Here is a 23,635-nt window from a genome sequence, read left to right on the forward strand (position 1 = left end):
TCCTGAAAAGAAATCATACATTCTCCTCTTCCAGAAGGAGTGTCTTTTTTATTCCATCTTTATTAAATTGGGTATTTCTTATTTACATTTCAAATGTTATTCCCTTTCCTGGTTTCAGGCTAACATCTCCATAGCACCTCCCACTCCCTTTTTTTGGGGTGTTCCTATCCTGATGCATCCCCACATTCTGCCCTTTCCCAACAATCCCATTACCTGGGGAGTTCAGGTTTGGCAGGACCAGAGACTTCCCCTTCCACAGGTGCAGGACTCCCAGCTGCCGAGATGGTTCTTTTCTGTGCATGTGCACACACGTGTGCTGATAAGCCCGCAAACCCTCTATTCCTCTGGGAGAAAATTGCCCCAGAGATGTAACAGCCAGAATATAGGCATCAAGGCCATGGCAGCCTGGGAGTTCTGCAGAGGCTGACAGTCTCCACTGCCCCTTCTGTGACAATTAGTCTGGGAATTCTGAAGTGGCTTTTGTTGTATTGACTGACTTGACAGCAGAAATGTGAGAGAATCAGTAAACCACACAGAGGTAGAACATATCTCACAGGTTACAGGGGTGGTACTTGTGCTTGCCCAGATGCCCTTTTATGGTGTGGATCTGTTTCTCTCCCTCTCTAAGCAGGCTTCGGTTCAGGGAAAAATTCCTTTATTTCTTTCTACATAAAAGGATATTCAGCTCTGGTTTGAAAGTCAAACCAACAGCCATGTGTGCCATGGAACAAAAATGAGGACAGATTCTTTTACGTATGAAAATGTATTCCGAGTGATACTTTGCATTTATAATTGGAAAATTATTACCAGCAGGTAATGAAATTAAGATTTAAATATCGTGCTCCATTTAAACGCAGTTAAGATGGCAGGATCAGGAATCAGCACATTGTTGGGTAAATACTAATCGGGCTGAGATGACATCCCGTAATTAGTTACGGCTTTGGGGGGAAATAAGATTTCTTTTGCTACCTGCCATTTTAGCTCAAGGCAACTTTGAGGCTTCAGGGAGAACGCTGTCAGTCTCAGAAAGGTTTTCGTTAGAAGGAGTAGATGGTTGAAGCAGTTCTCTCAGCTCTGGGTGAGTGTCTAATTCTAGACCTGGGTAATTAGATCAACAGTTAGATCTAACTGTAAACAATAGGATGGAGATCAGGCTGATTAGCCACACAATGCCATTAGATGGATGAATGAAAAGTAAGCATTTCTTTTCCTAAGCAGAAAAATCAACACTGTAGCTGCTTGTGCGTAGCTGCAGGCTCCTGTCTCTAAAGGTGCTCTCTGAGCCACCTGTAGGTATAGGATGGTATACAGTCTTTGTCCCAAGCCTACAGTTAAGAGGTACTCATCCTGTCTCCAGGCTAGAAAGAACTGAAATTCAGAGATGTCTTTGTTCAGGTCCACACAGCAAAGGACAGGGCAGAGAGAAATTCACTCTCGGTATGTCTGATGCTTTAAGACATCCTCAGAGACACTGTTCCAAATCTCCACCCCCACTCATTGATAGCAAAGTAAAAGTGATCATCAAGATATCTAAGACTTGACTTCCACTGTGCACGTAGAAAAACTTCTGTACGAGTTGAGGTCTCTTCAAGGGTGCACAAGGAAAACCTTCCTCCAATCCCTCCCACCAGCTCTGGGGTGGCAGGAGAGGGAGCAGGCAGGGTCCCCCCATCTTGACATTTGCAAGGCTGTTTCAGGCTCTGTCCACACCTTCCGGGTTTAGGGTGGGTTGAGGGTGGGGGTTTGGAGAGCCCTGCCTGGACTATCCGAGATCCAAGAAGACACAGTGGGGCTCCAGGCCACATGTGCCCTATTGCGCCAGTCAGAGGGACGATATCTCCGTGAGATCTCACCTGGGAGACCTGCATCCACCTCTGACTTGGGCCCAGACATATCCCTCCAATTTGAGAGGGCCACCTGCCCTTTTGTAGGTCCGTGTGCGACTAATAGGGCTACAGGAAGACAGTTTAGCTGCACAAGGTCTTGGATTTGGTCTTCAGCGCTACTTAAAGAACAAAACAGGGTATTTCAACCAACCCCTTTCTTTTTACATCAAAAACGGATAAAAGGAGCCTAACTTCAGTTTCTACTTCTGTATTTTATCTATCCATTTACTCCTTTCTTTCTCCCTTCCTCTCTTTCTTTCTTTCTCTCCTTCTTTCTTTCTTTGTGTGTGTGTGAGAGAGAGATATGTATGTGTACTCATGTGTTTGAATGTGTATTGTGCAGACATATGTGTATGTGTGATATGATGTTATAGATTTTCATTGTTTTCCTTTCAGATTCTCTGCAGCAAGGTCTTTCAGTCAAAAGCAGACTCATTGATATGACGAATTATGATTGCAACTTTCCTCTCTGGATTCCCTAACTCTGCCGTCCCAGGCTTTAATTATAGGCAACCTCCACACCCACCCCTTTGACCCCTCCCCCATTTATGTGGGTTTCCAGGGGAGGGGAGTTGTACCTCTGTCTCTGTGTTTCCATGGAAACTGCTTTAGTTGTGGATCCATTTCCCTGGCTTCTGTAGTGTATGTCGAATGCTCATATTTGACTGAACAAGTGTTTTGAAATTGCAAAGGAAAGATTCCTAAGCCATTTCAGGCCAGGGGGCCATGGCTCTTGGTGCATTTTGCATGTAGGTGGCGGTCCTCAGCCTCATCAGTGTCTCTGACGCTGAAATTGTAACCTTTTCTTTTTCTTTTTCCTTCTTCATGTTTTTTTTTATATCAGTGTCTATTCATTATCCACAGTGCTGGGTTGCATCAAGGCCACTTCCTTTAACCATGTCATGTGCTTTACCCTATTTGACCTTCCTGCTCACCCCCATCCCCCATCCCCATGCCTATCTCTTTCTTTCTCCAGGCCTTTGTCTGCCTTCGTGACATATGGACATATTTTTTTTTTCGGATCTGTTAAGAACCCATAAAGATTCTGTGAAGAATTACAGGACTCAAAAAGGAGACAAAAATTACAGTATTTGCTTTTCAGCGTCTGGTTGATTTTGCTTAATGCTGTGGTCTCCAGTTTTCCTACCAACGACCTAATTCAATCCCTTATGTGGCTAGATAAAATTCCATTGTGTATGTGTACCAGGACTTATTCAATGGTCTATGGATGGAAGTACAGGCAGATTCCACATCTTGGCTACGGAGAATAGTGCCACAGTAAGTATGATGTGCAGGTGTCCTCTGATGTGTTGCCTCTGAGTCCCATGGGTATGGTTGCCAAATGCTCAGGCTGACTGCCATTCACCGAGAGGCTCTGAGCCTAAGCTGTGTGTTTCTTTGGATGGAGGCTTTGCATTAGATGACTCTGTGTGTGTGTGTGTGTGTGTGTGTGTGTGTGTGTGTGTGTGTGGTGTGTGTGTGTGTGTGTGTGTGTGTGTGTGTGTGTGTTTGGTGAATGAATGTGCACCCTTATATTGGGATTCTTCATGGAGTTTATGAAAGCCGTAGCTGTGTTGGTGAGCATTGGAGATAGATGTTTACAGCACCCCATCCCTCTATCCCTCCTTACCCCTCTGCTTCCTTCTGCACCTTTTCCTTCCCCTTCTACCTCCACTCACCGTTTCAAGACAGTGTCTCACTATATAGCCTAGGCTGGCCTCATGCTTGCAATGATTCCCCTGCCTCAGCCTTCCAAATACCAAGAAGTCCTTTCGTTGGAGGAAGAGAAAGAATTTCAGAGGTGCATTTGTGGGCATGGTTTGCCAGGAGAGGAGTAGACACCAGACTGTCTTTGTACAAGGAAACTAGGACCAAAGCAGATAGCATTGGGGACAGTGAGCTTGGTCACCGTGCCCACTCCATGTCCCCCACACCAAGAACCAGAGCTCTTGCAAGTCATGTTTTCTAAGGCATCAGGTCATGTCAGTGGTCATATAGAATATGGCACAGGGATCCTTGGGAACATGTAAAGCAAAACTTATTACCTATAATTTCTATGCTAGGAGAAGAAAGGGCACCCAGATTGTGTGTGTGTGTGTGTCTGTGTGTGTGTGTGTGTGTCTGTGTGTGTGTGTTCATGTGTTGGGTCATAGCAGGTAACAGGGTGGTGAGATTGGTTTCAAGATTCTCTCAAATTTGAGTATTTTCCTGAGCTTCTGGGTAGAGATATGGCTGTGTGGGTCTGTTTGGTATCTGATCTTTTTTATAGAGAAGTGCTTACATTGGGAGGGCCCATACCAAGCAAAATGGCCAAATACCACATGGTTTCCCTCATTTTAGTGGCCCTAAAATTCTTTACAGATTCATTGTGATCAGAGGAAATGGGAGAAGCATGTCTGGGGCTGGAAGTGGGTTGAATAGACCTTGCTGGATGCAGAGGAAGAGGTGCTGCTCCTCTGTTAGCCAGCAGACTGGCCAGGACAGCATCAAGTGAACAGGCAAACCATGTTGTCATAACTTGGGGGAACCATGGTGAATTAGGATGAAAAGCATCTGTCCTGTCCCAAGCCAGATTCCCCAGGGCCTCTGGGCCATCTCAAGCACTGCCTAACAAAGGCATCAATATCAGAGCTTAGAGATCCACATCTGAAACTATTCACATTCCTCATTTTCCCCTCTGCAAGAAACAGATCAATTACAGTCAGGACCAGCTTAAGCACAGCCTAAGTTCCAGCTGCCTTTTCCAGCGCCACCACCACCCTTGTTAGTGAAGGTGATCTGGCACTGATGATTGGGCTGCATTCTTGGGTTATGGTTATTGTAATACAACCACTGTAGGAAACATTTGTTTCTGGACATGGCACCTAGGCATGGCCATGCCTGGTAGGTTTGTATTAATATCTTTCAGGAATCACAGGCTTAAGTGGAAGGAGCAGTGAAAAGGGTTTGTGGCGGGGGAACCTCTTCACTACAGGGGACATGGCAAGACTTTGTCTACCCTGGACTTTCTCCAGTATCCTCCCTTTATGTTCTTTCCAATAAAGGTGTTAAATCAGAGTGAGAATGGGTCCAGGTGGTATCCTGGAGACCGTGGCTCTGTCATCACAGAAACATCGTGTGATCAGACAGAATTAACACACATTCAATGTTCTCATGCTCTACTTCAAGCCAGTGGACTCTGTACTGAGCCCCATGATTATTGGTTAGTGAGTGAATGAAAGACTGAAAGGGTGTGGGGTTACGGTATTGCCCTGTACATGGCAGCCGGACGTCTTCCTGTTGGCAGAGCCCACATTGGAATGACTGTGGCTCCAGACAGAGTGCCCATTGCTGAGAATTTAAATTCTGATTATTGAATCCCTAACATAATGAGCCATCTCCCAGGCCCTGGTGTTTTGACTGATGAGTCTGCAAGTTGCATTTTTAATATGTAAGGAATGGGAACCATGAGGAATGGGGAAAAGAGAGTGTTTGCCTCCTCTCCCCATCCTCTCTGTTAGCAAGGAGAATGTGGCAATGGCAGGGTGCCCTCATCTTCTCAGTGAACTGGACTTCAGGGATGTTCTCAGGACCTTGGAGAGGGCCAGAGACGCTACTTTGTTCTGCAGGATGTTTCTGACTCTTGAAGGTTCTGGATGAATTCCAGGTGAATGGATACCTTTACCACACAGAGAGGGAAATCAAGAGGCTCGATTATTGCACCAGCATCTGGGGTCTGTGGTACCCATGGGGAGGGACCTGTCCTTTGTCAGCAGTGGAGGGGACACTGGATACTGCAGTCAGAGCCTGAGCAGTTCCTGTACCACTCAGAGACCTCCATTCAGGTAAAGCTGGATCCCCTACTAAACCACAGGGGGGAATCACTGAGTTTATTACACAGAGAAGGTGACTGTCACTGTTTCTGATTTGAACATGGGCATTTAGAGAGAGCTTTATACACAATTCTGTGGCTTTTCAGGCACCATTGTTCAAAAGATATAATTTACAGCAAGGTTGAAGGACAAAGTGAAGTTTAAAAATTAGGTAAAATATAGTAATTGAATATACTTGTTTTTATTTAAATTTTTTAGATATATTTTGTTATTTTATAAGTACTTGCACCTATGTGCGTGTGCTATATGCATATGGTACCCTTAGAGATCAGAAGAGGATGTCTGATCCATTCGAACTGGACTTATAGATGGCTGTCAGCTGCCATGTGGGTTTTGGGAGTGGAACTGGGGTCCTCTGCAAGAGCAACCATTCCTCTTTAGGACTGACCCATCTCTCTAGCCCATCACTTGTTTCTCTTTGGTGATTTTCTTTTTGTAAATAAAGTTCCAAGATGGTTTTATGAGTTCCATCGTTTGGGTCTAGGAATGAGAGTGGATTAGTAACAGCATAAAACCAGAGGACATACACTTCCTGAGCCTCAGTAAGGACAGTTTCAATTGTGTGTGTGTGTATGCACACACGAATGCACGTGCATGCATATTGTTTGCACATTCCCTTGGAGGCCAGAAGAGGACCTCAGGTTCCTGGGTGCTGATTTACAGGTAGCTGTGAGCTGCTTAAGTGGATCCTAAGAACAGAATTTGGGTTCCCTGGGAGTTTGGAACATGCACTTAACTGACGGGCTATCTCTTCAGGCCCATGTGCTTCTCAGCCTCGACTGATATATCTTTAGGAAAACGTGCACTATCTCTGCAGGCAGCCTTGGGTGGGTCGGTGGTGTTGATGTTTCTGAAGCTCAGCTATTAGTAGACAAAGGCTAGACCCCAGAAGATAGCTTCTATCCATTTCAGCATCACCCTTAACTCTCCAGTTCCTCTATTCTGTCTTGTTCGAACCACAGGCACAAGCTGCTTCCTCCAGGACTCTGGATTTGTGTTCTCGTCGGTTGGACAAGGACGTTTGGCTATGAATAAAGGTCAGCGTGACTCAGTGCCTTTTGCTGTACTATTTATGAAATGTTTTGCCTGGAATTAGAGCCGGGGCTGGTTCAGGTGTGTAAATTAGAGACAGCCTCAAAGTCTCTTGAGTTGAACCTCTTTTATAACCATAGAGGCTCTCTGGGGAGCACGTCACCAACCACACCACTTTTACCCCTGAAAGGGTGACTGAACACAGGCTTTGGGGCCAAGATACTCTACAAGCTGTGAGACTGTGGAGTCAAACTGCTGTCGGGTCATCAGCTTCCCAGCTTCTGTCACATGCAGCTCTTCAGCTTGACATCACAAACTGGAGGGGAAGAGAGTTGAGAGCTCATTACCATGGGTGTCTTGGAAAGTTTGGGGGCGAGTTCTGCATTAATTATTCCTCATGTAAATAATGAGCACATGTTATTTATTTTCTTGGAGAGCTGCTGTGAAGGAAGCAGAGAGGCTTCTCCTACAGGAAGCCTGGGCGTCCCTGAGCCCACCGACCATCCCTTTGGTGAGGGAGGGGGAGGCAAGGGTGCTATTTTAAACTCTCCTATTGAAGGAAAAACCAATAACTGGAACATTGTGGGGCGGTTTGTCAGCTGTTTCTGTTAGGAAAGGCTGGGGTCAAGCAACGTCTTCTCCAGTAATTTCAATGCTGCTCTCTGTCGTGCATAGGATATGGTCTAAAATATGCTCATCACATCTCCCCAAATCATGTGTTCTTCTTCATCTGTTTTGGGGCTGAACAGAATGGTGGTGAACTTGGGAACATGTAGCCACCTTAATGGTCATGAAGGGGACTCCACAGGAAGAGAGGTGTTCTCACACCAAACACCCAGATCTGCCTGATTTTGCACTGGGTGCCTAAAATTATGGGCATCTCTGCACCAAAAAGCAATGGTTCCTCTGTACATATGTCGGATATTTAAATATGTGTCAGGGCTAATGGTCTAGTCTAGGTAAAACAAGCGTCCTATGTGCATTTTCTCTGTGATTTTTTTTTCAATTGGATGAGCAGAGTGACTTCCTCTCTCATGTGGTACAGGAAGAAACGAGCCAGTTTCCTTCATCTCTGTAATTAAATCACATACCTTCATACCTTTGGCTGCTCCCAGCAATCTTCCTTCCCGGAACTACTTGTCCATCAGTCTAGGCCAGAGTTCAGAGCCATAAACAAAAGTACAGAAGGCTCATGCCTGATTCTGTTGAGTGTTTGGCTCAAGAATTCACACATGCCGGCACTTACGAGGCTACACACTGGAGCATCACACACTTAACAATATGATATTGCAGAGGATGGGAGGGGCTCTGCACACATGCCAATTTCATACTTCAGGGTGATAAAAGACTTCATGTTCTTTGGGTTTTAGAGCCACCAAGACCCAACGAATGTTCTTCACGCAAACATCATGAGTCTTTAAGCAAGACTTTAAAACAAGGGTGCAATTATCATATATGTGAAGAGACTCTGTGGTGGTTTGAATGTGCACTGCCCAGAAAATGGCACTATTAGAAGGTTGGCCTTCTTGGAGAAGGGGTCTCCCTGTGGGGGTGAGTTCTTGAAATCCTTCTACCAGCCATGTGGGAGACAGTCTGTCCTGGCTTCTTTTAGATGAAGATGTTGAACTCTCAACTCCTTCTCCAGCACCATGTCTATCTGCACACTGCCATGCCCTCTGCCTTGATGAAAAGGGACTGACCCTCTAAACCTGTAAGCCAGCACCAATTACATGTTGTCCTTGGTCATGGTATCTCTTCCCAACAGTGGAAACCTAACTAAGATTCCAGACTGGATAGTTCATGGGATTGCTCAAATGTCCTTGGCACCATCACTCTTTTATCTTCTGCAATGGCACAACTCAATGTCTCTCCAGTACAGGGTGCTCCTCCAGTCTTGTTCTCACAGGACTCCCCTATACAAGGCACTTTCCCTAAAATCTCCTAGTGTCTACAATACCACCAGCCATGGCATCCTCTTCATTGATAGGGTGGATTCTATTCTCTAGGATGGTCACCAAGTCTCCCATGTGGTTGTGTAGAGTAGCAAAGCATCTCCAGGGACAGGGCACAGATTTTGGGGGTTAGACAGTCAGCTCAGCTACGAAGAACACTTGTTATTCTTGCAAAGGACCCAGGTTCTATTCCTAGCATTCATATGATGGCTCACAGTTGAACTTTTAGCCAGTTTCAGAAGATCTAATGCCCTCTCTTGGCCTCTTAAGACATCAGGCAGGCACGTGGTGCACAGAGTTCCATGTAGCCAGAACATTCACACATTTGATTATATAAACACATCTGATTTTTAAAAGGTATGAGCTTTGATGTATGGGCATGGGTGATGCTGAGCGTGGATCCCTACAGCTATCTTTTAAGGGGAGGAAGGACAGAAAAAGTTTGAAACCTGGTGGCTGTAGGTGAGGGAGCACCGTATGGTCATGTCACTATAATGCCTCCTAGTTTGGAAGTGCTCATTTCACAGCTCTGATGGTGCTCATGAGGCAGAGTTCTCATCACTGACCTGGGGAACTGTCAGCACTGGGGGAAGGCGTCAGGTGAATGACTATGTCTTTCTTTAAATACAATGAAAGAGGTTCTTTTCCCCTTGTTTTCTGTCATCATAGAGTTCTAAAAACCCATTTGGTCCAGATGAACTTAATTTGAAAGTCATTACAATGGAGATGGGGGGGGGCTGTGAGCTGACAGTTCATTAAGGAAATACTTGATGAGCCAAGAAAAAAGTGCCAGAGTTAATATTATAAACAGGATTAATGAGCAGGGTGGCTCCAAAAATTCATACAAGAAAATAACAACAAAACCTGCAGGCCGTCCTCTCTGTTGGCCTTACAGACTTCTGACAGTGTGTCCTGATTTGGTTGTGTTAAATGGTAGAGGCTCTAGGCTCGCCCACATGGCTGATGTTGTCTCTCATCTGAACTTGACAGGATAACTTTATGTTTTTGAGTAAACACATTCGTAATGCCTTAATCGCTTTAGCTGATGTGGGCTCGGGTGTTTGCCAGCCAGATAGGAATGAAGAGGCTTAATGTGTTTCTTCTTTAAAAACAACAAAACAACAACAACAAAAACAACAACAAAAAAACTCCAAAACAAACAAACAAAAAAACAAGTTTGTATTTTTTTTTAAACCAAACAACTTCATATTCACCAGAAAAGTAAACTGGAATTTATGTTGTCTGGTGGGTACTTGTTCATCTCTCTAGAGCACTATTGTATTAGGGTTTCCAGAGAAACAGAAATGGCAGAATGAATACACATTGTCTTAGTTAGATTTCCATAGCTGTGAACAGAAACCATAGGCAAAATAACTCTTTTTTATTTTAAGGCTTGTTTTATTCTAATGGCTGATCATGTGAGGCCACAGTGAGGTCACTATGCACAGACATGAAGGAATCTTTATTTCTTGGTCTCTTCCTCCTTGGACAGAGTCTTGATGATCTCCTCCTTCTTGGCCTGGAGGCGCTCCTCCCAGGCGTTTTTGTGCTTCCCTGGTTTAGACCTGCGAGCCTCAGCCTGGTCAGCCTGTAGCTTCTTGAGGTCCTCTTCTGCCTTCGGTTTGAGGATCTGCTCCATAAGAATCCATTGGTTTCTGAATAAATTCCTTTTAAGCTTCAGGTACAGGCTGTGATACATATGGCGGTCAATCTTCTTAGATTCCCAGTATCTCCTGAGAAGCCTGTGCAGGATCCTCATCCTTCTCATCCAGGTCACCCTCTCAGGCACCCAAGTGTTGGCAGTACCCTTTTTCTTCCCTATGACTGTATGCCTGCCCTTCAAGGTGTGTTTCTTTCAGCGAGTCTGAGAATGGACAGTTGCATGCTTCCAGATGATCAGGACATCTTCAATCAGCTCCCTGATCAGCTGATGGGAGTAGGCATTGGCGATTTTATAGGTCTCATTGGGGTCCAACTGGACCTTCTTTTTACCACAGTGGAGGACACTAGAGGCAAGGATTTTCTGTAGCTTGAGCATGCTCATGGCTGCAGATGCAGCAGCCAAGGTAATTCTTATAAAGGACAAGATTCCATTGCAGCTGGCTTACAGGTTCAGAGGTTAAGTCCATTATCATCATGGCAGGAATCATGGGAGCATCCAGCCAGATTTGTTGCTAGAGGAACCCAAAGTTCTTGATGCACAGGCAGCAGAAAGGGATTGCCTGTACCACTGAGCATAGTTTGAGTATATACAAATCTCAATGCAAAGCCACCACAGTGGCACACTTCCTCCAACAATGCCACACCTACTCCAACAAGGCCACACTTACTTCAACAAGGTCACACCTACTCCAACAAGGCCACACCTCCTAATAGTATCACTCCTCATGGGTCAAGCATTGAAACACATGAGTCTACGGTGGCCCAGTCCTATTCAAACCACCAAACACAAAAAAGTTAATTTGGCTTACAGGACACTGGATGATCTAACAATGGCTGTCCCATACAAGGGTATTGAGAACCCCATTGGCTGCTCAAACTATGATGATTAATGCCTCAGCCAATTTAATCTTGTGCTGTGAGTTTCCTCGAGTCGTTGGTCTTCAGTCTACAATGAGATATCAGAGAAGGTGGTTAGAATATTAGCAAAGGAATGCAGCAGCCACAGGAGAGATGAACATGCCAGTGAGAATGAAGCAGGCAGACAATAATCAAAGCCTCCTTCTTTCATATTCTTAAATATGGGTTTCCACCTGAAGGTCCCACGTACACTTAGGGCAAATATTCCTGATTCAAATGACCTGATCAAGAAAATCCCTCAGAAGAGTGCCCAGATGCATGCATTTTAATTGAATTCAGAGCCACTCCAGTCAGCAACCAAGATTAGCGATCATGTCTGCCAACTCTCTCATACAATTTATTTTTCTTGTTTGCTTTATATTTTGGGCCCGAGATTAACCAAGTCGTGCCTCTCATATTGCTTAGCCTTGAAGCATTCATCTGCATTCTGTTCTCACTAAAATCAAGAAGCACATTTTATGTTCACCCCTCTCCTGGTTGATTCCTGCCAAACCCAGGAACCAGCCAGCATGCTGTCATTCCAGTCTCAGGGACTGGATGGCTGATAAAGAGGCTTCAAGTCCAAGATAAGAGCCCTGGCAAATTTTCTGAAGCCTGATACCTGGCTTGTAGATGGTGCATTCTGCCTATATTTTCCTGGGCTGAGAAGGTCCAGGAAGCTCTCTGAGGGTACTTTTTAAACACAGGGGCACCAATAACACAGAGGGGAGTCCATCTTTATGACTGAAGTCACACCCTCCAAAGTGCTGCTTCCCAATGATGTCATCTTTGGTGACATCTTCTTAGGGGTGGGGTAGGGGAGACATTTAGATCACAGCAACCTCTACCAATGGAGATGGCTCTCCTCTAGCTTGCACCGGTATCATCAGGCTTCTGTGTGGAGGCAGCACAGGCAAAGTAAGTCCCAAGCATGTCCCTGTTATGTCCCCTGTACCATGCCCCTCACCTTGTAACAGCTGTCCTTGTGTGCACCAGATCTCAGCTTCCGTGATGTCAGGCTTCTGGGATGTACCTCTATCTCCTTTTAAACCCATTGTTAGCTAAAGGATATGGGTCAGTAGGTCAACTGCTTGCTGCACATGCATGGAGACCTGAGCTTGTATCTGCAGAGCCAACTAACAAGTCTAAAGAGGTAGCATGCACTCTGACCCCAGAACGAAGGATACAGAAACATGGGGACCTCTGAAATTCACTGGCCACCCCATGGTCAATGTTTTACTTAGGGTTATACTGCTATGAATGGACACCATAACCAAGGTAACTCTTATAAGTACAACATTTAATTGGGGTTAGCTTACAGGTTCAGTGGTTCAGTCCATTGCCATCAAGGTGGGAACATGGCAGCATCTAGGCAGTCATAGTGCATGAGGAGCTGAGAGTTCTACATATTCATCTGAAGGCAGCTAGGATAATACTGGCTCTCAGGTAGCTAGGATGAAGGTCTTAAAGCCCACACCCACAGCAACACACTCACTCCAACAAGGACACATACACTCCAACAGGGCCATACCTCTAACGCTGCCTCTCCCTAGGCTGAACACACACACACACACACACACACACACACACACACACACACACATAGGCACACAGGCATGCACACACCCAAACCATCACAGGCATCAGTTCCAAGATCCCATTGAGAAAATCCTACCTCAAAAACAAAGACAGGCACTGGGAAGATAGCTCAGCATGCAAGGGCACTTGCCACCAAGCCTGAGGATCTGAGTTCAATCCCCAAGACTCACCATGTGGAATATAGGACTGAATCCTACTACATGTCCCTTGGTCTCTACATATGTATTGTAGCATGTATGTGTCAACCCCGACTAAGTAAAACTATTACAAAGAGGAATGACACACAATATTGTCCTCTGACCTCAATATGCATGCACATACACAAGTCACGAGTGTACACACACACACACACACACACACACACACACACACACACACCACTTGTCTTGGAGAACAGCCTCGAGTAGATGTTTTTCAAGATAATACAGGTCTTAGTGCAATTCTTGTTCTATTTTCCATAGAGAGGCACATCTCTAATAGGGCCGGATATGCACAATACTTTCCCATCTAACAAAACAGGAAATGGGAACGTTATGTTTACCAATTTCAGGATGAAAATCAATGCATTCTGCTCTGTGACCTTGCACACTCTTGCTTATCTTCAGAAGTAATAGCCAGCCATTGTTGTCACTTGGTTAATTGGAAGTGCCAATATGACATTGGGGTGGGACAGGGATGAGAGACATTATGGTACTGGTCTACAGAAAAACCCACAGCTGTAGGGCGCCGTTCCCCACTTCATTTGGCGTAGTAGTGACAGCATCAGAGGGAAAATGGCTTATGCTTCTTAAATAAGAAACTAGCTTTTGCTGTTTCATAGGATATAAGCTGTCACAAGCTTGGGTTTCTCTTGATTCTTGTCTTGAGTGAGTGAAGACACAGTTTTCACCTTTTCCTAATAGGCTCTGGGTTTCCTTTTAACATTCTCATCTCAATGCTCGGAATTCCCACTCTTTGTGTGTAATGCCCTTATGCTGCTTGAATCACTCTGGTCAGGCCATTAGTCGTAATAGTTACTTAATGTTTTATTTTCAAACACATTGCTTGGAATGAGGGATACAGATTGGAGTTGAGCCTGAGGAACTGGACACAAGGTAAAAAACTAAGCGTGGGTATAAGTTCTTGTACCAAAACTTGGAGAATTCCTGGGATTTATTGACAGCCCTTCTGGGCTATACTGGTGAGATTCAGGCCACAGAGAGACCCTGGGTCAAAAACAAGGTAAATTTTTCCTCTGGCCTGCATGTCACACACATGAACACATACACGCAGAGCACATATGCATATATGCATACACACAAATGGGAAAACATGTTATTAAACATCCATGCATGTAATGATTTTTCCTCAGAAAACCTCCAGAGCACTTTCTTTAAAGAGGAGATAACTGCAAAAAGAGATGCAAGGGAAAAAATTGTAATGGAAATGAGTCTGACACCCCTTCATTTTATGGGGATTCATGTAGACTTAGATTTTTTTAAATCCTACTTTAATAAGTGTTCTCAAATGCTTAGAGCCCCCTTCTGGCCCACTGTCCAAAGGTAGGGGAGAAAAGATGATAAATAGTGCAAGAGGATGTGGACCTATTTAGACTTAGTTCTTTGGGGCAAATCCAATCTGAGCTGTCAATACACCGGCAGTCCAGTCCCGTAGTGTCAGGACACCAATAGTCCAGTTTAAAAAAAAGGGTCACCAAGCACAAATCAGCACTGGTAGCACAATCTAGCAGAAACAGTCGGGCCTCCACCAAACTGGCACTAGTCAGCAGGAGTGACCAGAACCAGCTGGAATACCAGGAACTCTTTGCCACACCTCAATAAAATGAAGGTCAATGAGAATCAAGACCAAGGAGGGATTGCAGGGCAAACAATGCAAGCACCCCATCAGTGTCTACTGAGTCATATTTGTAATCTCTCCAAATATCACGTGACTCGCCTTAACGAAATTGCACATGACTCTGCATCACAGGACAACCAGAAATTTCCACTTCAGACACCAGAGTGTGAGGAAGGAGAGAGAGAGACTGAGACATATGGAACAAACAAGGATATACCCTTGAATTGTATATGTCCCCAAATGATAGGGAAGGGAAGATACCTGTTTACCGAGCTGCTAAATTCCATTTAAATCACAGTGGCAACCAACTGGCCTGGTTCCTAAAATTGTCTCTCTTGTTTCCTGATACACACGCCTTATACTTTGGGGCTGATGATGGACCTTCATTCAATAGCTCTAGACGTCATTTTGCTACTTTGTAGGATCTCCTTTCTTTCACATTCAACACCATAACACTAGATAGGAGAGAAAAGAGGAGAGAGGGAAATGTGTTCTATCACCATTTGACGACCTCTTGTTGGTTAGGGGAATCGAGTTCCTTGGGGGGCAAGTTTGATCTTCATTGTCAGGATCTTTTATTTCTTATTTGGGCATGATTATTTAACAAACTGCAACCAAAAGCAGCCCACCTATGGGGCTCTAGAATTTATATGTTCTCTGAAAAGTCTCCAGCATTCCAAATCTTACACACATGCAAAATCTATATGCTGCTCGCAAAATCACGTCCCTGCTAGAGCACGAGACAAATCATAGTCAGCCACTGTTGACAATTGGAAGCCGCCCCATACCCCACAGCCTAGATTAAAACAAAAACATACTTTTATAATATTTCTATGTTTTTAAATACACCAAAATTCTCACTGCAAATAGCCATTTTCATTTGGATATTAGTATAACTGACATTCTATCCTTTAATCATGGAGGGCATCCTGATTAGTTTGAATCAGTCATGCTAGCTTTGTTCTGTGCATGCCACTGGTGTTGAGGTACATCAGAAGACTCACTGAGACACACCAAAAATCTTCTGAGGAAAGATATTTTTCTGTCTGTCAAAAATAGGGAGCTCTCCTAGACAGTTTCATCTCTTTTCCTATTCCTCCCATGCAGTGTTGGAGTTCTGCTGTGGAGGAGTGTGATGTGTTCTCTGGGGATGCAGCAGCCATCTTGTGACTACATTATAGCCAAACTGCTGAGGGAAGTAAGATAAGAAAGATGGAAGATCCAAGAGTCCTGTGGGATGGCTGGGCTGTTGAACTGGCTGTGTGTGCTTTGGTGTTTCTTCCCAAGTAAATCACACCCTTGGGATTAAGGGATAATGATTGGTTTTATATTTCTGTGATCAGACACATTTCCAGCAGATATATTTATTGTATTTGCCATTCTAAGGTCATAATTATTGCCAGCCACATTTGAACTCATCTTCTGTCCTATTAGAACCCTACATTGCCAGCCTGTCCTCCGGCCCTCCTTAGCAATTAGCAAACACACACTCAAATAAGGTCCAATGTTCCAGGAGGTAGATGTGATACAACAATTAAAACACACGCACTAGGAAGTACAACAGAATATTATTTAAAATGCTTCTGCCCAAAGAATAGTGAAGTCAATATAATTTTTAAGTTACATTCTTTTATCACCCCTCTCCCCGTTAAATGTTTGATAACTCTCTGCTAAATAACTGATCTTTCTCAGGACCAAACAAAACAGATGATATCCACCCCTGCCTTCTTCATGATTACTGTGGGTGTTGTGTTATATTTCATGGACAAAAGGTATTTCCTTTTTTTGTGCAGTATAAGGCAGACATGGTTTCTTCCAGAAACTTCACATTTTACAGAAGCAAAATGACGCCCTATTGAGAAACAATGCAAAATCCTTCATAGCTCAACCTGGCTTCCTGTCTTCTGATTAGAAATTTAACCCACATGGCATTGTCATGGAAGGAAAGTGTGCCTTAATGAGAGACTGTGGTCTGACAGAGGAATGTCTTTCAAAGGTTCTGAGGTGGGTTTTTGCACTAAGGAGCTGGCTTAGCCAGTAAAGTGTTTGCCGTGGAAGTATGAGGGTCTGAGTTCGGTCCCTAGAACCCACGTTAAAAACTAAAAGTCAGACATGGTGGCCTGGAATCCTGGTACCAGAGAGGTAGACAGATGCATCCCCTATGTTCTCTGGTCCAGCAGCTCGACTGGTATGTTGGGGTGTAAGTGTGAGACTTTGTTGCAAGAAAACAAAGCAAGGAAGGGTGGAACTGTCTCAGTTACTTCTCCTTGCTCAGATGAAATACTGTGTGAATTATTTCACTGAGGAAAGGGTTGACTTCCGCTTGATCAGTACCCATCAGGAAGAAAGTCAGGGCAGTAACTCAAGGCATAGACTTGAAGGAAGCAACTGAAGCAGAGGCCATGGAGGAACAACTACTTACTGGCTCTTTGATCATTGCTTGGTCAACGTGCTTTCTTCTGTTTCCAGGACCGCCCACCCAGAGGTGGCATCATCCACAGTGGACCTCCACACACCAATCATTATTCCAAAAGGTGCCTCACAGATCTGTCCACAGGCAAATCCAATGGCAGCAAATCATCAACTGAGGTCCCCTGAGGAAAAAAAAATATTAATAAATCCCGACGCGGGGTTACTCACCTCAATGGCTTCTGTTCCCGAATGAAAGAAACACACCCAGCATCTATATCTAAAGCTGCCCATATCTGGGCAGCTGCCTACACTCCATCCTGTTAGATTCCACCTCCCAGCTATAAATCCAAGTTACTATTTACTAATTTCTATTCTTCATCTTGGCTCTTCTTGAATCCAAGGTGCAGCCCTCTGGGCCGTCATCTATTACCCCTTTTATACGTCAGCTCTGCCCTTCTGCATGTTATTTCCCTTCCATGACAACCTCTGTCTTACCTCCTCCACACTCCCCTAAGTCATGGGGACCTCTCTGTCCTGCTTGCTCCAGAACCCAAACCCGGGAACCCTAAATCCCGTCTCTTTCTCTCTCTCTCTCTCTCTCTCTCTCTCTCTCTCTCTCTCTCTCTCTCTCCTTCCCAGCTATTGGCGGCTAGCATCTTTATTCACCAATGAGAATTAACTGCGGGCAGGTTCCCAGAAGCTAGGTGCAGACTTTCTCCTGCAAACTAATTTGGGGAACCCAATTAGTATTATAGAACAAGGAGGTACAATCTCCTCTTCCCAGGTGTGTCAACATGACCACTGAAGGGAGTTGAGCCAGAGACTGAGGAAGACAGCTAAGGTTTACATCTGACCTCCCATACTTATGCTTATGCAACCAAACACATATGTATGTATTCATTTATTTAATTCCATAGCAGGATATTGGCAGGGAAGGCAGCGAGAGTGGATCTGGGGACAAGTAGATAAAAGAGAAACAGGTATGTGTAATCACCACAGAGAGCTCCCTTCTTTCCTCTCAGAACAAAGGAGACTACAGCCAGAGTGTCCTCTGCCTAACTCTGTAGGGGCTTCTCAAGGGCAAACTCTAAACCAGCAGCATTTCCCCCCAAGTCTTTGTTCCATGATGTGGCAGTGTGCATTAAGTTGAAAACAAAAACAAAAACAAAACAACAAAACTCCCCCAAATAGGTCTAAAAGTACCAAGAAAGATTAAAATCATCTTGTTTAACAAGAGACACATGTTTATTCCTGTTTGATAAATGGTGTTTCACCAATAGTTAGGATTTTTTAAAATTATTATTAAACAAAATATAAATAGTGTAGAAAGGATGAGAACAAGACAAGAAGTGGTTACTGGTCCTCAGGGGATATGCTAGGGAGAATTAGGCAAATTTTAATTCTGAGAAAGGTCAGGTTTGACAATGCGGGGTGTATGTTATTTCATGGCTTCTCATGAACTCATTTGAACTTTGGTTTTGCATACGTGTACTGAGGCACCCTTCTGTCTTTGACCTGTGTGATGTTTTGCATGCCCAGGGTGCCCTTCATTCAACAGACAGAGATACACTCAGGATTCTGTCAGGTGCTAAGCACAGGTTGGTGATAGTACCTCATGGTCCTCTCTTTGGTTAGCCTGAGAGAGAATGGGTCAGGGGTAAGCTAACAATGCAGAACCTTTCATGTAAGTGACAGCTTTATATTGTTTTCTTGATTAAGAAAAGGTAATTTACTTTAATTAATTAGTTAATTAATTAGTTAATTAATTAATTAGCATGTATGTGTGAGCTTGACACTGCACGTATGTGGACCTCAGGTCCTCAGACCTGGCAGCAAGGGCCTTGACCTGCTGAGCATATCATCAGCCTGGAGCAAAATGCTGACCAAAGGAGGCACTGGAACTTGAATGAAGTGTTTTCTTTTTATTTTCTTTTTTTTCTTTTCGGAGCTGGGGATCGAACCCAGGACCTAACTCTTGCTAGGCAAGCACTCTACCACTGAGCCAAATCCCGAACCCCAGGTGTTTTCTTTTTAATCTCTTTTATTATTGTTTGAGAATTTATATAGATTCATGTAAGGCCTATTAGTTCAAATCCAGCTATTCATTCCCTCCCTTCCAATTCCCTTGTTGCAATGTCTGTGTTACAGGAAATGTCTAGAGAAATATGAATTTTTGGAAGCCCTTGGTCAGGTCAGGTCAGCTGCTCACATAGGCCCTTCAGGGAGACCTGGTGATTATCGGGACCATTAGCAACTTAGTGTGTGGGAAATGCCCCATTATTTCCATTTTAAATGTCTAACTAGTCCCGGTGGGAGGCAGATGCTTATCACTTCAGAAAAGCCTTCAGTCTCCTTGACTCCTGTCCACAGCCCAGTGCCAAACCTAGAGGGCTCTTGTATTTGGTGAGGATTGTCCTGGTGTGCTCTGGGATTTCTGCATTTGCTGGAGGAATCTGGGTGTTGGTGTGACTCAGACAGCACAGGTCTCCTGGCTTCTCTGGATTTCCATAAGAGTACTCAAGTCCTTCTGCAGACGTGTTTGACATGTTGTCGGTACTGCTATTGGTGTTCCCATTATGGGCTGATTACTACTCTGACTCATTACCCTTTTACTGGAGTCTGGCCTCCAAGGTTTGCCCTTCAGACTCTTTGTCTTTACTTCATGGAGGGAGCATAGAGTAGGTCTTAGCATAAAGATGCTGTGCTTCTGAGTCGAGACAGAGTGTGAACTTGGGACAACTGCAGCTTTTTCTGATGTTTGATGTCTGGATTTGCCTTCCCTGAGATTTTGCCCTCCCCCCATCCCTACTACTTCCTTTCTTTGATCTCCCTTCCTGTCCTCCATCCTTCCCCCACTTCTTTTCCATGGTGAAGACCATAGCTTCATAACATCTTATTATTAGACATAACAGAGGCAAAGGCATTGGACTTTGTAGTCACATGACTTCACACAGGAGCAAAGATACTCAACATTCCAGGCTGAAGAGGTTGGTCACTGCTTCCCTCTGGTGCACCCCCTCCTTTTCTTGGATAGTTTGAATGTGAAATGCTCCTCAGAGACTGTAAACGCAGAAACACAGCTCTCACCTTAAGGGACTAAGGGACTTAAGGGACTAAGGATGATATATTCTGGAGCCATGTAGAATGATCTTGTCCAGGAACACAAATTTAGTCACCCCTTATTCCAGTGTGGACACAGTTTCACGAAGTTTCATAGTTTTACAGAACAAAGAAAGTTATACTGCAAGGGAAATGCAAAATATGTTGGTGGTCACAGAAGCCTGGCAGTTAAAGCAAATTGGGGGGATCTTTTATATGTCCCCACGATGCTATCTGATGACATTCTTACCTTTGTTTTGGTGGTTTCTAGGGGTTTATTAAGTTAATAGATCCCAAATAGTTTTTTTTCTTAAATCTATGACATACATTAGTTTTGAAAAAGAGGTAGGCAAAGAGTTCTGGGGGCTAAAACTATCAGGTAATTAGTCTTTAGATCAGCAACATCTCCTCACCACTGCAGTTCTAACCAGCCAGTCAGCTTTCGCAGACAGCTTCTTCCTAGAAGTTCTCATTTAAAGGGCACACATGTTTAAACAGTTAGACCTCAGTTGTGGGCAACATTTTGCAAAGGGATTGTGGAACATCTTTGACTCGGGGACAAGCTGGCAGCCATAGAGCCACAGAGGCAGACTGCGAGGTACATGGCCTGCCTGTCCCTGACTCCAGCCTGCTTCTCTATATCGTGGGAGCTCAGTGTACAGTGGCAGCCTCTTTTTTCTTCAGGTACTTTGTTAGGACAGTAAGGGAACTGATTAGCGCAATTAATAGCAGTTCAACTAACTAGAAGCAGTCTTGAGAGCCAATGGTACCGTTCTGGCTTTGTGCTGGGAGAAGAGTTTGTGAAGATCCTGTTGTCTCCTTCCAGAATGATGAGTTGACATCTTTACATGCAAATGTCTGTGTATGTCATTGATTGGAAGGCAGGGACTTACCCATTGTAGCCGAGTGAAGCTGATCCCATATGGACTAGTGTTGGATCCCGCTCCATTGCTGTTGACTTCTGAGACCATGAGAATAATGGGAAGCAGAGGAGGTCACTATACCACAAAAGAAGCAGGGATGGAAGATTTGTCCACAAGCAAAGGATGGTGGCATCCTGCAGAAACAAGGGGAGGGGCAAGGAGCTCTCTCTCTCTCTCTCTCTCTCCCTCTCTCTCTCTCCCTCTCTTTCTCTCTCTCTCTGTCTCTGTCTCTCTCTGTATCTCTCTCTCTGTCTCTCTCTGTCTCACTCTGTCTCTCTCTCTCTTTCTCTCTCTCTCTCTCTCTCTCTGTGTGTGTGTGTGTGTGTGTGTGTGTGTGTGTGTGTGTGTGTGTGTTTGTTTATGTGTGCAGGCGCCCTAATGACACTTAGGCTCTAGACACTCACCTCCAGAATACTGAGAGAATGAGCATCTGTTGTGATATCCCCCATGTATGGGCATGTGTTGTAGCTACTTTATGGCTCTCTCACTGAATCCATTGCTGCTCTCAAATTGGCCCAAGCCCAGTGGGCATGAAATGGCCACACAGAAGAGGAGATGCTTTCCCTGAAATAACCTCTGTAGATCCTGTCATAGTCCTCAGTTCTCTGGGTTGAGTGGTTGTATATCCCAGGTCCCATTTGTATTCAGGACACTGTTCTTAAGCTATTCTTGATATGATGAGCATCCAACTCTTAGTGGGATGTCTGCTGCTGGAGCCATTGCCTTAGCTTTTCCTGGAGAGTGGCACTGAATGTGTGGGACTATTCCTCTCTTAGTGCTAGACACAAGGTAAATCTGCTCAGCAGCAGGACTACTCAGTGTGAGTCTCCTTCCTTCCCTTCTGTTTATCATAATCTGAGAATTTAGGATGGGTCTTTATGTTTAGAGCTGTGAGTATTGTTCTCTGCGAGGCGAGCCTCTCTTCTCTCCACTTCCCCAAGCTTCATGTCTCATTCATGTCACCATAGAAGAGACATGGCTGATGGTGTAGGAAGTCCTTCTTAACTCACCTGGGAGCTTGTCAGAGCTGCTTAGAGGGGCAGAACTTGTGGAATTCTCCCTGCAAAGGCAGGTCCACTCTGTGGAGAAGGGAGCAGGCAACAGCCTGAGAGGTAGAACTGAGCCCGGCTTGCTGCAGGCTCCCTTGTGTTTCCGGTGCATCTTCATTACACAGTTTTGTTTGCTCAACTCAGTTTTCGGTAGGATCACTCTGGGTTTACTTGTGGTTTCAAATTTTGAGCTAATGCTAAAGTAAAGGGGTGGAGCTGGGAGATGTAGTTTCTTCTGTTCGAGTAAATCACAACTTTGTAAGTGGCGGGCAAGTTTGTTGCAAGTTTAGCTTATTTTCCTCTCTGGGTTTCTTGTATCTTCTTCTTGCGTCCGGGGAGTTGGGCAGCGATCCTGGCTGTTTCAACTGCACACCTTAGGTCTTAGGATGTGCTGCTGGGGAAACAACAGTCATTCTCTACAGCACTCCCCCACCCCCCTTAGCATGGGACCTTGGTAGACATTCGGTATCCAAAGACAGCACTGGCAAGAACGTTCTTTGCTCTGGCTTTAGTTACATTGACTGAATGAATATTGTTTCGGGAACTCTGTTTTATTTATTAATGGGTTGTGGTGGGAATCCATTGGAATGGAAGCATTCCTTTCTGGAGGGAAGAAAGAAGCTCAGAAGATTCAGGAAGCTTAAGAAACCTATAAGGCTTAGGAATCTCGAAAGTTATGACGCTCAGGTCCTGTTCCAAAGAGCAATAAGATGAGAATAATTGCCCCGGGGGTCGGGGGCAGCCATAATGAAGGGGGCTTCTTGGGTGGAGCTGCTTGCTAGTTGGGCTGAAAGCTACAGGATGTAGCTATTTTGAGTGTCTCCCATGCTGGAGTGGGTTTTCCACTGATAGAGTTGTCTGAGCCACTTGTCTCTTCCTGAATAGCAATGATAAGGTAGCCTGAATGGAATTGTTTCTAGTTGGAGGACTACATGAGGTGAGCACACATTGTTAAGGTCTACCCAGGATAAGTCACGTAACATAAGCTGCTAGACATTCATGTAGGTTAAAAAGTAGCAGAAGTCACCCTATGTTAACATAACCAGAACTAGGTAGCTAAGGGAACAAAGCTAATGCAGGGTATTGGGCACAGGTTCTAGAGGTCCCACGGGAGGAAGGATGTTTGTTATCCACGCCCCTCATCCCTTCACCTCTGTGCTGGTCCAGATACCACCAGACTAGAAGCCTTTGTACAATGAACATCTACACTGGTTTACCGGCCAGATCCAATACTTCAAGAACCTACAGCACTACAATGACCTCACTGGCTGCAGGGAGGACACAGCCAGTACAGAAGCTGCTTAAAGTTAAAGGAGATCTATCACTCATGTAGGGAGAGGACATTTACAATCTCAGGAGCCTTGCATGAGAATTCAGGCCTGCTGGGATCCAGAGTTCTTGCTTCAGGGCTCAGCA

The 23,635-nt window shown here is 44.7% G+C and overlaps 1 pseudogene; it reads right to left on the reverse strand.

Annotated features, from left to right (window-relative positions):
• Positions 1–10,204: 10,204 nt before the first annotated feature.
• LOC134484488 (large ribosomal subunit protein eL19-like) lies at positions 10,205–10,786 on the reverse strand (annotated as a pseudogene).
• Between the last annotated feature and the right edge of the window lie 12,849 nt (positions 10,787–23,635).

Source organism: Rattus norvegicus, chromosome Y (assembly GCF_036323735.1).
Source record: "Rattus norvegicus strain BN/NHsdMcwi chromosome Y, GRCr8, whole genome shotgun sequence".
NCBI classification, from domain to species: Eukaryota; Metazoa; Chordata; class Mammalia; order Rodentia; family Muridae; genus Rattus; species Rattus norvegicus.